The sequence below is a fragment of the Eriocheir sinensis genome, unplaced genomic scaffold, assembly GCF_024679095.1.
Source record: "Eriocheir sinensis breed Jianghai 21 unplaced genomic scaffold, ASM2467909v1 Scaffold121, whole genome shotgun sequence".
Taxonomy (NCBI): domain Eukaryota; kingdom Metazoa; phylum Arthropoda; class Malacostraca; order Decapoda; family Varunidae; genus Eriocheir; species Eriocheir sinensis.
The window spans coordinates 387501-399888 of NW_026110530.1; the positions used below are offsets into that span (position 1 = coordinate 387501).

At 38.3% G+C, this 12388-nt stretch overlaps 1 long non-coding RNA gene across 1 annotated transcript in view; it reads right to left on the reverse strand.

The window, feature by feature from the left end:
• The window catches only part of LOC126989556 (uncharacterized), a 76534-nt gene that overhangs the window by 390 nt on the left and 63756 nt on the right, over nucleotides 1–12388 (reverse strand). The gene's annotated exons all lie outside the window — the stretch shown is intronic.

Here is a 12388-nt window from a genome sequence, read left to right on the forward strand (position 1 = left end):
CTTCTTCTTCTTCTTCTTCTTCCTCCTCCTGCCTTCACTTTTCTTCTCCCTCCTTCCCTCTCCCTCGCCCTCCCTCCCTCTCCTCCCCCCTCCATCATACATAATATAGAGGCAATTACCATTTAATTTACGCCATAAAAGGAGAATTGATGCCCTTTTAAATTCCGGTGGTTGGCGTTCTATCTTTTACGACCTTGATTACCCAGGTGACACTCCGGTTAATTACAGGTGAGCTAATATATGACAGCAGCAAAATTACCTGTCATTAGGGCGGCAAAGGATGAACCGGTGTTGGTGTTAGTGGTGGAGGGGGGCGGGGAGGGGATGGGGGGGTGGGGGTGATAATGGTGGGGGGGAGGGGGAGAATGGAGGTTGTAGGATAATGTTGGTGTTTGTGTTGGTGGTGGTGGTGATGATTAAGGAGGAGGAGGAGGAGGAGGAGGAGGGGGAGGAGGAGGAGGAGGAGGAGGAGGAGGAGGAGAAGGAGGAGGAGAAAGAGAAGGAATAAGAGGAAGAGGAGGAATAAGAGAGCGAATTAGATGAAGAGGAGAAGAGGTAAGAGAAAGTGGAGAAGGTGGAGAGGAGAAATAAGAGGAGGTGGAGGAGAGGGAAGACAATCGATAAGAGGAAAGGAGAATTAAAAGAGAAGGAATAAGAGGAGGAGGAGGAGGAGGAGAAGGAGGAGAAGGGGTATCGATATTGTTGTTACTATTATCATCAAAATTATTATCATTACCATCATTTTCATTCATTATTCTCATCTTCATCATCATCTGCAGTAGTAGTAGTAGTAGTAGTAACAACAGTAATAATAGTAGCAAAAACAAATTCACCGTTACTATGAAAAAAAAAATCGAGCTCTACACCTAATACGTTACGATTATACTTTCCCTCACTTTGTTTTAATATTCCGTGGGCAATATCATCTACGAACAATCCTTTCACCTTTCCTTCCTCTCCCTCCCCTTCCTCCTTCCCTCCTCTCACATACCTTTCACAAGCAGCACACAAACATACCTGTCTACCTACCTATCTGTCTCTCACTAAGCACCTGTCTTGAATTACCTCGTGGACTCGTCACGCCAAAAAAAAAAAAAAAAGATAAGGATGAAAGAAAAGGAACGAAAAAAAACATGAAAAGAACGAAAAAATATATGAAAAAGAAAACCAAAAAATAAAAAGGAAAATTAAAAAAAAAAAGAAAAGTCGTGAAGCAAAAATAAAAAAAAAGAAAGATAAACGACGAAGAATAAAGAACGAAAAAACAAATAAAAAGAACCTCGTGGACTCGTGAAGCAAAAAAAAAAAAAAAAAAGATAAAGATACAGAAAAAAATGAAGTGACCGAAAAAAAAAATTAAGGTGCAAAATACAACTCTTGCGACACATTCCTTTAAATTAACTGAAGGGAACGTCATTTGATAAGGTGGCCATGTATATTTACTTTCTCCCTCGCCTGTCAGAATGGAGTTAATCTTTCGAGGCTTTCCGCAATTTCCATTCAAGAGAAGACCGTGCAAATATGACCTCCTGAACCTCGTGATTGCCTCCTATAGATTGGAATTCACACGGCCCTCAGTCTCATTTTTTTTCTCTCTCTCTCTCTCTCTCTCTCTCTCTCTCTCTCTCTCTCTCTCTCTCTCTCTCTCTCTCTCTCTCTCTCTCTCTCTCTCTCTCTCTCTCTCTCTCTCTCTCTTGGTTCAATATTTCCTACGTATCTTTTTTTCCCTCCCTTTCTCTCTCTCTTTCTGTCTATCTTTATCTATCTTGGCGTACTTTTCACACGCCTCTCTTTTATTCTCTCCCTTTCTCTCTCTCCTTCTTTCCCTCTACCTCCCTATCTATCTATCTATCTGTCTATCTTTTATCCATATCAGCGTACTTTCAACATTTTCTCTTTGCCTTTCTCTCTTTCCCTCTCCCTCTCTCTCTATCTCTCTATCTATCTCTCTATCTATCTCAGTGTAATCTTTCTCCCAGGACTCGAGATTAAAGCAGGAACGAGAAATATGTTTGATAGTGATGCAAAACGAACACGTATATTAATTCTTCACTGCAATATCTCCTCCTCCGTGCCTTTTTTTTCCTTCTTGTGTGTGTGTGTGTGTGTGTGTGTGTGTGTGTGTGGGTGGGTGGGTGTGTGTGTGTGATAAGTTTTCTTCCTCTGTTTTTTTATGATTTTCTGTCTTCTTTTTTTCCTTCGTGTTTTCTTTTTCTCTTTTCTTTGTCTAAACTTTCCTCGAATTCCTTTTATCATTATTATAGAGCTTCATTTTTTTAATTCTTTCTTGTTCTTAATTTATTTCCCCTCTTAATCCTCTTCCTTATACCTTTTTCCCTTATATTACGATCTACACTACATTTTTTCTTATATTCTCTCTCTCTCTCTCTCTCTCTCTCTCTCTCTCTCTCTCTCTCTCTCTCTCTCTCTCTCTCTCTCTCTCTCTCTCTCTCTCTCTCTCTCTCTCTCTCTCTCTGTCCTTTCCTTCCCTTCTCGACATTTTTTCTTCCTCTCCCTTCACTCCTTTCTCTTCTTCCCCCTTTCACTCCCACTCTACTCTTTCCCTCTTCCTTCTCTACTTCCCTTCCCTTTCCACTATTCTTCCTTCCTTCTCTTTACTCCTTTCTTATCTACTCTCTTCTTATCCCTTTTTACTCTCATTCCTATCTTCAATTTCTTCCCTCTTTCCTTCGTCCTTTTTCTTAAGTCTCCGTTTTTTACCTTTGTGGTGATTCTATAGTTTAAGTTGTCTGTATTTGTTGGGGTTTTAGTGCCTGTTCGTTTTAGTGTTTCATATGTATCGTTCGGGATAGGTGATTCGTATGGAATATTAATCGTATTATATGGTTTCGAAACTAACGTATCTAGTTTCTTCGTCGATGAAGCCAGTGCACTCGGGCCGCAGGTACTGTACGCACCAAGGGTTTTCTTGCCGAGTAAAGCCTAGAGAAAGGGGCATTTGAGGTGGTTTACTTATTCCCTCACGACAATTTACTCGGCAAGAATCCATGAAGCAAGCTGGAGATGGAGAGACTACTGAAACCTGAACGCTTCGAGGGTGCACAAGACACTACGCCTGCTCAGTGGAACCACTGGCTCTGCACCTTCAATAACTTCTTTCAGTCTATATCTCCTGCGCCTGACAAGTTGAAGCTGCTCGTCAACTACATCTCTCCAGAAGCATACACCCACATCACCGACTGCCCATCATACGAGGAGGCCATCAAAGCTTTGAAAACTGTGTACGTGATACGAGGAGACCATTAAAGCTTTGAAAACTGTGTACGTGATACGAGGAGACCATTAAAGCTTTGAAAACTGTGTACGTGATACGAGGAGGCCATCAAAGCTTTGAAAACTGTGTACGTGATACGAGGAGACCATCAAAGCTTTGAAAACTGTGTACGTGATACGAGGAGACCATCAAAGCTTTGAAAACTGTGTACGTGATACGAGGAGACCATCAAAGCTTTGAAAACTGTGTACGTGATACGAGGAGACCATCAAAGCTTTGAAAACTGTGTACGTGATACGAGGAGACCATCAAAGCTTTGAAAACTGTGTACGTGATACGAGGAGGCCATCAAAGCTTTGAAAACTGTGTACGTGAAGCCCAAGAATATCATCTTCGCCCGGCATCAATTGGCTACTCGCAGGCAGCAACTGGCCGAGTCCATCGACACCTTCCTCTTGTCTCTGAAGCAGCTACTGAAGCCTTACAGATGTCTCTCTTTAGCGATTCGAAACCATATAATACGATTCATATTACATACGAATCACCTATCCCGAACGATACATATGAAACACTAAAACGAACAGGCACTAAAACCCCAACAAATACAGACAACTTAAACTATAGAATCACCACATTCTCCCCCTCTTACAAATGATTACGTACATATCACACGCCTAGTCTATCCGGACCTTTCCTGAGTGTAGGTGTCGGCAGTCACGTCTTTGCAGTCACAGTCTTTAGACAGCTGCCTGCCATTCCTTATTTGTCATCCATTTTCCCCTTCCACTTTTTTATCATTCTCACTTCCATCTCCTTTTTCTTCCCTCTTCCATTCGTCCTTTTCCTTTACTCTCCCTTCTTTTCATTCTCTTCTACCATCTTCCACCTTTTCACTTTCCCTTCTATCTTCCCTTCCGTCCCTTCTTCTCTTCATCGCATTCTTTTAGTCTTCTTTATTCACCTTCCTTTCTTCCTCTCCTTACTCCTCATCTATCGTCTCCTTCCTCATCTTCTCCTTCTCTCTCTCCCCTGTCTTCACTTCCCTCCCCTCTTCCTTTCACCCCATTCCTTTAGTCTCCTTTCACTCTCCCTCCCCACGCACCAGCACACCTTTAACACGGCCTACAGGTAAGAGCAGCCCCCGCCCAGGTGAACAAGGATGTACCAGGTAGATAAAAGGTGGGCAGGTGAGGTGTTTCCAGGAGGGAAAGTGAACGGAAAGTTTTATTTAAAGGTACAGTTTGTTTGTTTGTGTGTTTGTTTGTGTGTGTGTTTGTTTGTTTGTGAGTATGTGTGTGTTTGTGTGTTTGTTTGTGCGTTTGTTTTAAGTACTGTATGTATGTTTGTTTCATGTAGTTTTTGTGTTTGTTTATGTGTGTGTTTGTGTGTGATATGATAAGTTTAAATGATTATAATTATCTATGTTATTCTGTTCAAGTTCAAGTAATTCCTATCCTAATTAACTTTAACTAATATACTCTTCATTATTTGTCTTTTGTATAACTTGATTTTGTTACGTTATTCACATTTCTCTATTACATTATTCACATTTCTCTATTATAATTATTCATATTATTGATTTTTATTATTCATTTTTCATATTATTTGTACGAGAGTACTGTACAAATCACATAACTATCTCCCCCCTCTCTCTCTCTCTCTCTCTCTCTCTCTCTCTCTCTCTCTCTCTCTCTCTCTCTCTCTCTCTCTAATTAGTTATCCCCTTCACTGAGTCTAACCAACCCCGGATCAGTGTGGACCGTCTAATATATTCCTGTAATTAGTGTGTGTGTGTGTGTGTGTGTGTGTGTGTGTGTGTGTGTGTACGTGTGTGTGTGTGTGTGTGTCGAAATTGGCTTCAAAATATATATGAAAACTCTTACTATTGAGACACACACACACACACACGACAGACTGAACCTCAAGACCTCTGCAACGGATAGTAAAAGGATTCAATTTCGACCTTATTGAAGACACATGTAAGGTCGTTTTTCCGAAGCATCAATAGCCACACGAGAGAATAATATTTTTCCTTCCTTTTCTTTACCCTTTTACAATCTTTTCTCTGTCTTCCGTCATTTTGGAATGTTTTTTTTTTGGAGCCTTTATTTCCTCTTTCCTGATTTAATTTCCTTACTTTTTTAATCAGTTCTTTCTTTTTGTTACCCTTTTTTTGGTCTTATTCTTTTTTTTACTCCATATTCGTATTTCCATTAATTTTTTTTTACTTTATTTTTTTTCTTCTTCTTCTTCTTCCTATTCATGTTTTTGTTCTCCATCTTCTTTTTCTTCTCCTATTTGTTTTCACCTTCCTTATTTTCTTTACTTCTCTCTTTTCTCTCCTTCTTTATTATCTTCTCTACCTCGTATTCTAATTCTTATACCTTTTCTTTCAACTAATACTCACTTTTTTACCTTCCTTATATTTTTTCTTCACTCAGTCTTCTCCTTTTCCTTATTGCTTTTCTTCTTCGTAATCCAAGTATCAGATCTTTTCTTTCAATTAATATTCTTCATCTCTCTGTTTCCCCCTTTTTAGCTTTCCTTCCTTCATATAACCTTTCATTTTAATTGTATACTTTTCTTTCATTCCTTTTATTTAGTTTTCTTGAACAACTTCTTACTTACAAACACAAAATATTTCACCGAGCAAACTTTCTAATTAGTTTTCACCTCCTCCCGCATATCATATTTTCCCCCCACACCTGTACACCTTTCCTTTCATCTGTTTACCTTGAGTCTACTTTGGCAGCCGCGGGAAACTTCTTGTGAGGAAAACCGAGTCAGAAAATTAAACTCTTTCAGGTAGCAATAGCCGTTGAGGAGGAGGAGGAGGAGGAGGAAGAGGAGATGGAGGAAGAAAACAACAAGAGGAACAAGAACACGAATGAGAAAAAGATAAAGAACATAAATAAGAAAAAAAAATCAAGAAAAAAACAAGAAAAAGAAAACAAAGAAGAGGAAAACAAAGAGAAGACGACAAAAAGAACAAGAAAAAAAGAGATCGAGTCCACAACCACTAACAACAACAACAACCAACAACAGCAACAACAACAACAGCAACAACAACAACAACACTATAATCCTACAAAAAACGATGACAAATAATACTTATTACCCAAGTGTGTGTGTGTGTGTGTGTGTGTGTGTGTGTGTGTGTGTGTGTGTTAATTGGTAATCAGGCCAGGTAGTGAAGAAGCTCTCAAAGGTATGAGTCTGACACCTGCATTTGATTCTGTCTGTCTGTCTGTCTGTGTCTGTCACTTGGTCAAACACTCACTTTCATTGTAGTTTTTTTTTTCTTTACAACGTGTGTGTGTGTGTGTGTGTGTGTGTGTGTGTGTGTGTGTGTGTGTGTGTGTGTGTGTGTGTGTGTGTGTGTGTGTGTGTGTGTGTGTGTGTGTGTGTGTGTGTGTGTGATTCCCTTTCCTTTCTTTTTTTACTGTATGTTTTTCCTCTTCTTTCTCCCTTTTTTTTTTTTCCAAACTTACTTTTTATTAGTTTATCTTTCTGGCTGCTCGTTCGTCTGTAAGTATATCTGACTGAGCAATCGTCATTCAGTTCATCCAGTCCTCTCTCTCTCTCTCTCTCTCTCTCTCTCTCTCTCTCTCTCTCTCTCTCTCTCTCTCTCTCTCTCTCTCTCTCTCTGTTACGGATTGCTCTGAAAACTCTACGGAGGTGGCATGTCAGATTTCACTACCTGGGTGCATTGATCTCTCTCTCTCTCTCTCTCTCTCTCTCTCTCTCTCTCTCTCTCTCTCTGTAGTTTAGTTTACTACATCTGAAAATTGGTTGCAATCCTTTCTCATCCCCCGAGTCAGTAACCCGAGAGAGAGAGAGAGAGAAAAGAAGAGAAAGGACATAGGAAAGCGAGGACAGAGTAAAGGAAAATGAGGATATGATATAGGAAATAAAAATAAGGGGCCTAGTAAGTGGAGGAAAAAAAATAAAGAAAAATATAAATGCAAGAAGCGAGAGGAGGACTTAAGAAGGATGATGAAGACCGAGGAACACAGAGAAGAAGGATTATTGCACTTTCAGGAGGCATTCGTGTGCATGAGGAAACAAACAAATGCTGAGTCGACACGAAAAAGAGAAGTGAAAAGAAAATAACTCTCTCTCTCTCTCTCTCTCTCTCTCTCTCTCTCTCTCTCTCTCTCTCTCTCTCTCTCTCTCTCTCTCTCTCTCTCTCTCTCTCTCTCTCTCTCTTCCTTGGGATTATATTCATCTCTAGTTTGCCGAGCTTACTTTGTCAGATAGGTAACAATTAGAGGAAGTAGTTGGCTTGTGTAATCACGATAACACACACACACACACACACACACACACACACACACACACACACACACACACACACACACACACACACACACACACACACACACACATACACACATGCAAACAGACACACCGACACACCTGTTTGTTTTAATTGTATTCTTACAAATTAATGCAAATTTTATACATTAGCTCACGTGTGTGCTGTAATGGGACACACAGGTAACGCTTGGTTCATTATGCACACTGATATTTTACACACACACACACACACACACACACACACACACACACACACACACACACACACACACACACATTGAGTCATTACTACTCCTTTCCTGTCTGTCTTTTTTTTTCTTTCCTTGTCGGTATGTCTGCTAATGTCTTTTCTTTGTTTTTGTTTTCGTTTTTGTCTTTCTATTCGTCTGTTTGTCATTGTTGGGGACTTTATATTTATTTGTTTGTATGTAAAGTTTTCCATTCAATTCCATAGCTCCAATTAGCTATATTTTGCTATTCAGTTTTACTATTTTTCAATTTTACAGTTTTACAAAGTTACTGGTTACTATACACTACTATCAAATGTACTACTATTCCAATTTTCACATCTCTGTTCTGCAAGAAATAAGAGGTAAACAATCTTTTCTTCTAAGCTGAAGGTTATTTTCAAAAAGTATCGGATTTATTAGAATGAGATATTATGGTGATCTGCCTCTCAGCCCTTTCAGAGAACCTCTACTCAAAAAGAATATGAAAAGTCACTTATTTCTCGCACACATATTCTCTCTCTCTCTCTCTCTCTCTCTCTCTCTCTCTCTCTCTCTCTCTCTCTCTCTCTCTCTCTCTCTCTCTCTCTCTCTCTCTCTCTCTCTCTCTCTCTCTCTCTCTCTCTCTCTCTCTCTCTCTCTCTCTCTCTCTCTCTCTCCATCACTCCGGCTTATTATGCATTTTGCGCAATGATTAAAGTCAAACACCTTTCGGCATATTCACCGAGCTCCGTTTTCAATTCCTTATTAGTGAGAGCGAAAGGGAGACGAAAAAAAATAATTTAAATCTTCACTGAGGCCGCTGAGGAGGAGGAGGAGGAGGAGGAGGAGGAGGAGGAGCAGTAAGTAGGAAGGAGGATGGATGGGAAGGGAATGAGGCTTGTGGTTTTAATCTCCCCCGGGTGCTATCTTTCTTTATCTCTCTCTCTTTCCTATCTCACTTTTTTCCCTCCCTCTCCCTCGTTTTCTTCCTCCACTCGCATTTATTTCCTTGAAGTGTTCCTCCGGGCATCAGTTTCCTCCGCTCCTGTTTCATGCTTTTTTTTTTTCTCTCTCTCTCTCCTTCGGTTTTTCTTTTTGTCTTCGTTTTTTGTTGTTGTTTCTTCTGAGTTATTGAGGCTTGAGATATTGCTTCGTGTCTGTGCATTATATATTTCTTTTCATTTTCTCATCAGTTTTTTTATATTTATTTTACTTTTATTTTTTGTTATCTTGCTTAATATCTTCTTTATTTTCTTCATTTTTCTCTTTCTTCTGAGTTGCTGAGGCCTGTGATATTGCCTTTGTGTTTGTGCATTATAAATTTTTTGTTTCATTTTCTTATCACTGGTTCTGTTATCTTATTATTTTTTTGTTATCTTGTTTATTTTGCTTAGTTTGTTGTGTTATATTCCGTTTTTCATTCCTGTTATTGCTTTTCTTTTGTTATATGTGTTATTTTGTTTATTGTGATTAGTTTGTTCAAGATATTCCGTTTCTCATTCCTGTTCTTGGTTATCTTTTCTTATTTTTGTTATCTTGTTTATTTGCTTAGTTTCTTATGTGATGTTTCGTTTCCCATTGCCGGTGTTACTTTTCCTGGTATTTTCTTCCATTTTTTCTCTTATTCTCTACCTCTCTTTCTTTCTTTCTTTCTTAGTATTTCCATTTTCTTTGTTTCATTCTTCTATCTTTCTTTCTTTCCTTCCTTCTTCCTTTCTTTCTTTCCTTCTTTCTTCGTATATCTTGTTTTTCTTCTTTGCTTTTTCCTTTTCTTTTTTTCCTTTCTTTTCTTTCTTTACTTTCCTTCAAATATCTTTCTCTTAACTTATATCTCCGTGTATAATTCGGCTTTGGAAATGAGAGACGGGAAAATAAGGGAAATGAAAAGGATAGGAGTGGAAAGTATTACGGAGGGAATTGACAAGGAATTGAAAGTCGAGATGAAAAGGAGGTTATAAATAGACAATAGAGACCACCTGTTGAAAGAAATAGACAGATGGAGAGACAAGAGTACGCTGAAGAGATGAGGAGATACACATTCAAAGAGCTTCGAGGTAATTTGCTAGAAGAAGAAAACCGGGAGGAAGAAAGAAAATACCGTGAGAAGGAATTATATAAGATTATTCAAAAAGTTTAGTCATAACGTATTGAAGGAAGGAGACAGGAGGAAAAAACATATTGAAAGAGCCTCGAGATAAATTGTTTGAGGAAGAAAGAGAATATGATGAAGAGAAGAAATAAGATAAGCTGCCTATTCAAGAACCTTAGTCGTAACGTATTGAAGAAAGAAGACCGAGGGAGACAAACAGAGAATACGGTAAGGAGGAAAACATACAAGGAACATAGTCAAGGAGTTTAGAGAAAGACCTGAAGATTATCTGGTAAAAAGAAAGATTGTAATAGACTGAGGAAGAGAGAAACAGAAAACACGATACAAAGATGCAATTCAGGAGAAGATGCAAAGAATGGGAGGAACAGAAACAAAAACAGAAACGTATTGAAAAGTGTTTTAAAGATTACATGATGAAAGAAAAAGAAGAATAGGGAGATATAGAGCAAGTTAGAGAGAGATATACTTAAGGCGGATATGTAAAGAATGAGATCAGAAACAAGAATACATGATGAAAGAAAAAGCAGAATAGATAGATAGAGAGCAAGTTAAAGAGATATTTCAGACGGCGTTGCAAAAGATGAAAGAAAAAGAAACAACTGGAAGAACGTATTGAAAGGGTTTGGGGAATATTTGACGAAAGAAAAGGAAAGAGAGACAGAGAGCAAGCTAGAAAGATATACAAATAATGAGTTACAAAGAATAAGAGGAAGAGAGAGAGATGCAATAGACAAAAGTAACTGAAAACTCGCTGGACAATACCGTAGAGTTTTTGAGGGTCTTAGAATGAAATATATATCTAATGGGTTGATGCTATTACTATTGTTGCTTGTTATGCAGTCTTCTTTCGGTGCTAATTGGATTAACATTTTCATGGCCCTGTTTCGTTTAGTTTGCTCTTGTTTCAGTTGCCTCTTAAGGGCTGTCTCGTTTCACTTGTTCACTTAGAAGTTTATTAATGGTGGCTTGAGTATTGTTTCTTCTTGTTGTTTTCGTTTTCCTTCTCCATTTTCTCATTTCTTCTTTTCCTTTTCTTCTTTTGCGTCTTTTTCTTTTTTTTTCATTTTCGATTTTCGGTTTAATTTTTCCTTTTGCTTTTTTTCATTTTCTTTAATATTCATGTTCTTGTTTTCCTTTTTCTCTAATTCTTTATCATTACCTTTTCTTCTTCATTTTCTCATTTTTTCTTTTCCTTTCCTCTTTTGCCTCATTTTCTTCATTTTCTATTTCGGTTCAATTTTTCCTTTTGCTTTTTTCATTTTTTAATATTCATCTTGTTTTCCTTTTTCTCTTATTCTTGATCATTACCTTTCCTTCTCCTTCTGCTTCTTCTTTTTCTTCTTCTTCTTCTTCTTCCTCTTCTTTTACCTTTTCTTTCTCCTCCTCCTCCTTTCTCCCACTCTGCATCTTTTTTTCTCTCCGACTTCATTTCCTTCTCTTTATTTTCAATTTTTATCCGCATCTTTTCCTTTTAAACCTAATTGTGCTTTCGTGTTCCCTATTTACTCCACGCTCCATTTTTTCTTAATTTTCCTCTTCGTTGAATTAGTGTAACGCTTTGGTGATTTTTTTTTCATTCATTTTTTTTTTTTTTGTCTTATTCATGTGGTAAGAATATTAGGGTTTTGTTCCTTCTTTCTTTTTTTCTTTTTTTTTCTCTATCAGTTTGTCTCGTTCTGTTCTCTCTTCCTTAGTATTTTGTCTTCCCTCCTTTCTTTCTGAGTATTTTTCTTTCTTTCTTTCCTGGTATTATCTTCCTTTTTTCTCATATTCTCTATCTTTCTTTCTTTCTTTCTTTCTTAGTGCTTTTCCCTTCTTTCTTCCTTAGTATTTCCATTTTTCTATCTTTCATTCACATTTCTTTCTTTCCTTTCTTTCTTTCCTTCTTTCTTCGTATGTCTAGTTTTTCTTCTGCTTTTTCCTTTTATCTTCTTTTAATTTATTTCTTTTTCATTTTTTTCACATCTCTTTCTCTTCTCATTCTCTCTCTCTCTCTCTCTCTCTCTCTCTCTCTCTCTCTCTCTCTCTCTCTCTCTCTCTCTCTCTCTCTCTCTCTCTCTCTCTCTCTCTCTCTCTCTCTCTCTCTCTCTCTCTCTCTCTCTCTCACCTCATTTCCTTGGCGGCCATTTCCAGGTAATACTCGGCTTTCCTTCCACTTTCCTCGCCTCGCTTTAAGCTTTTCCTAACTGCCTGTTTTTCCTGTGTGTATGTATGTATGTGTGTATGTATGTATGTATGTATGTATGTATGTATGTATTTTCTTATCTTCCCTTCCCTTCCCTTCCCTTCCCTTCCCTTCCCTTCCCTTCCCTTCTCTTCTCTTCTCTTCTCTTCCCTTCCCTTCCCTTCTCTTCTCTTCTCTTCTCTTCTCTTCTCTTCTCTTCCCTTCTCTTCTCTTCCCTTCTCTTCTCTTCCCTGCTCTTCTCTTCTCTTCTCTTCTCTATGTATATATGAATGTAAGTACGTATGCATGTGTGTGTGTTTGTGTTTGTGTGTGTGTGTGTGTGTGTGTGT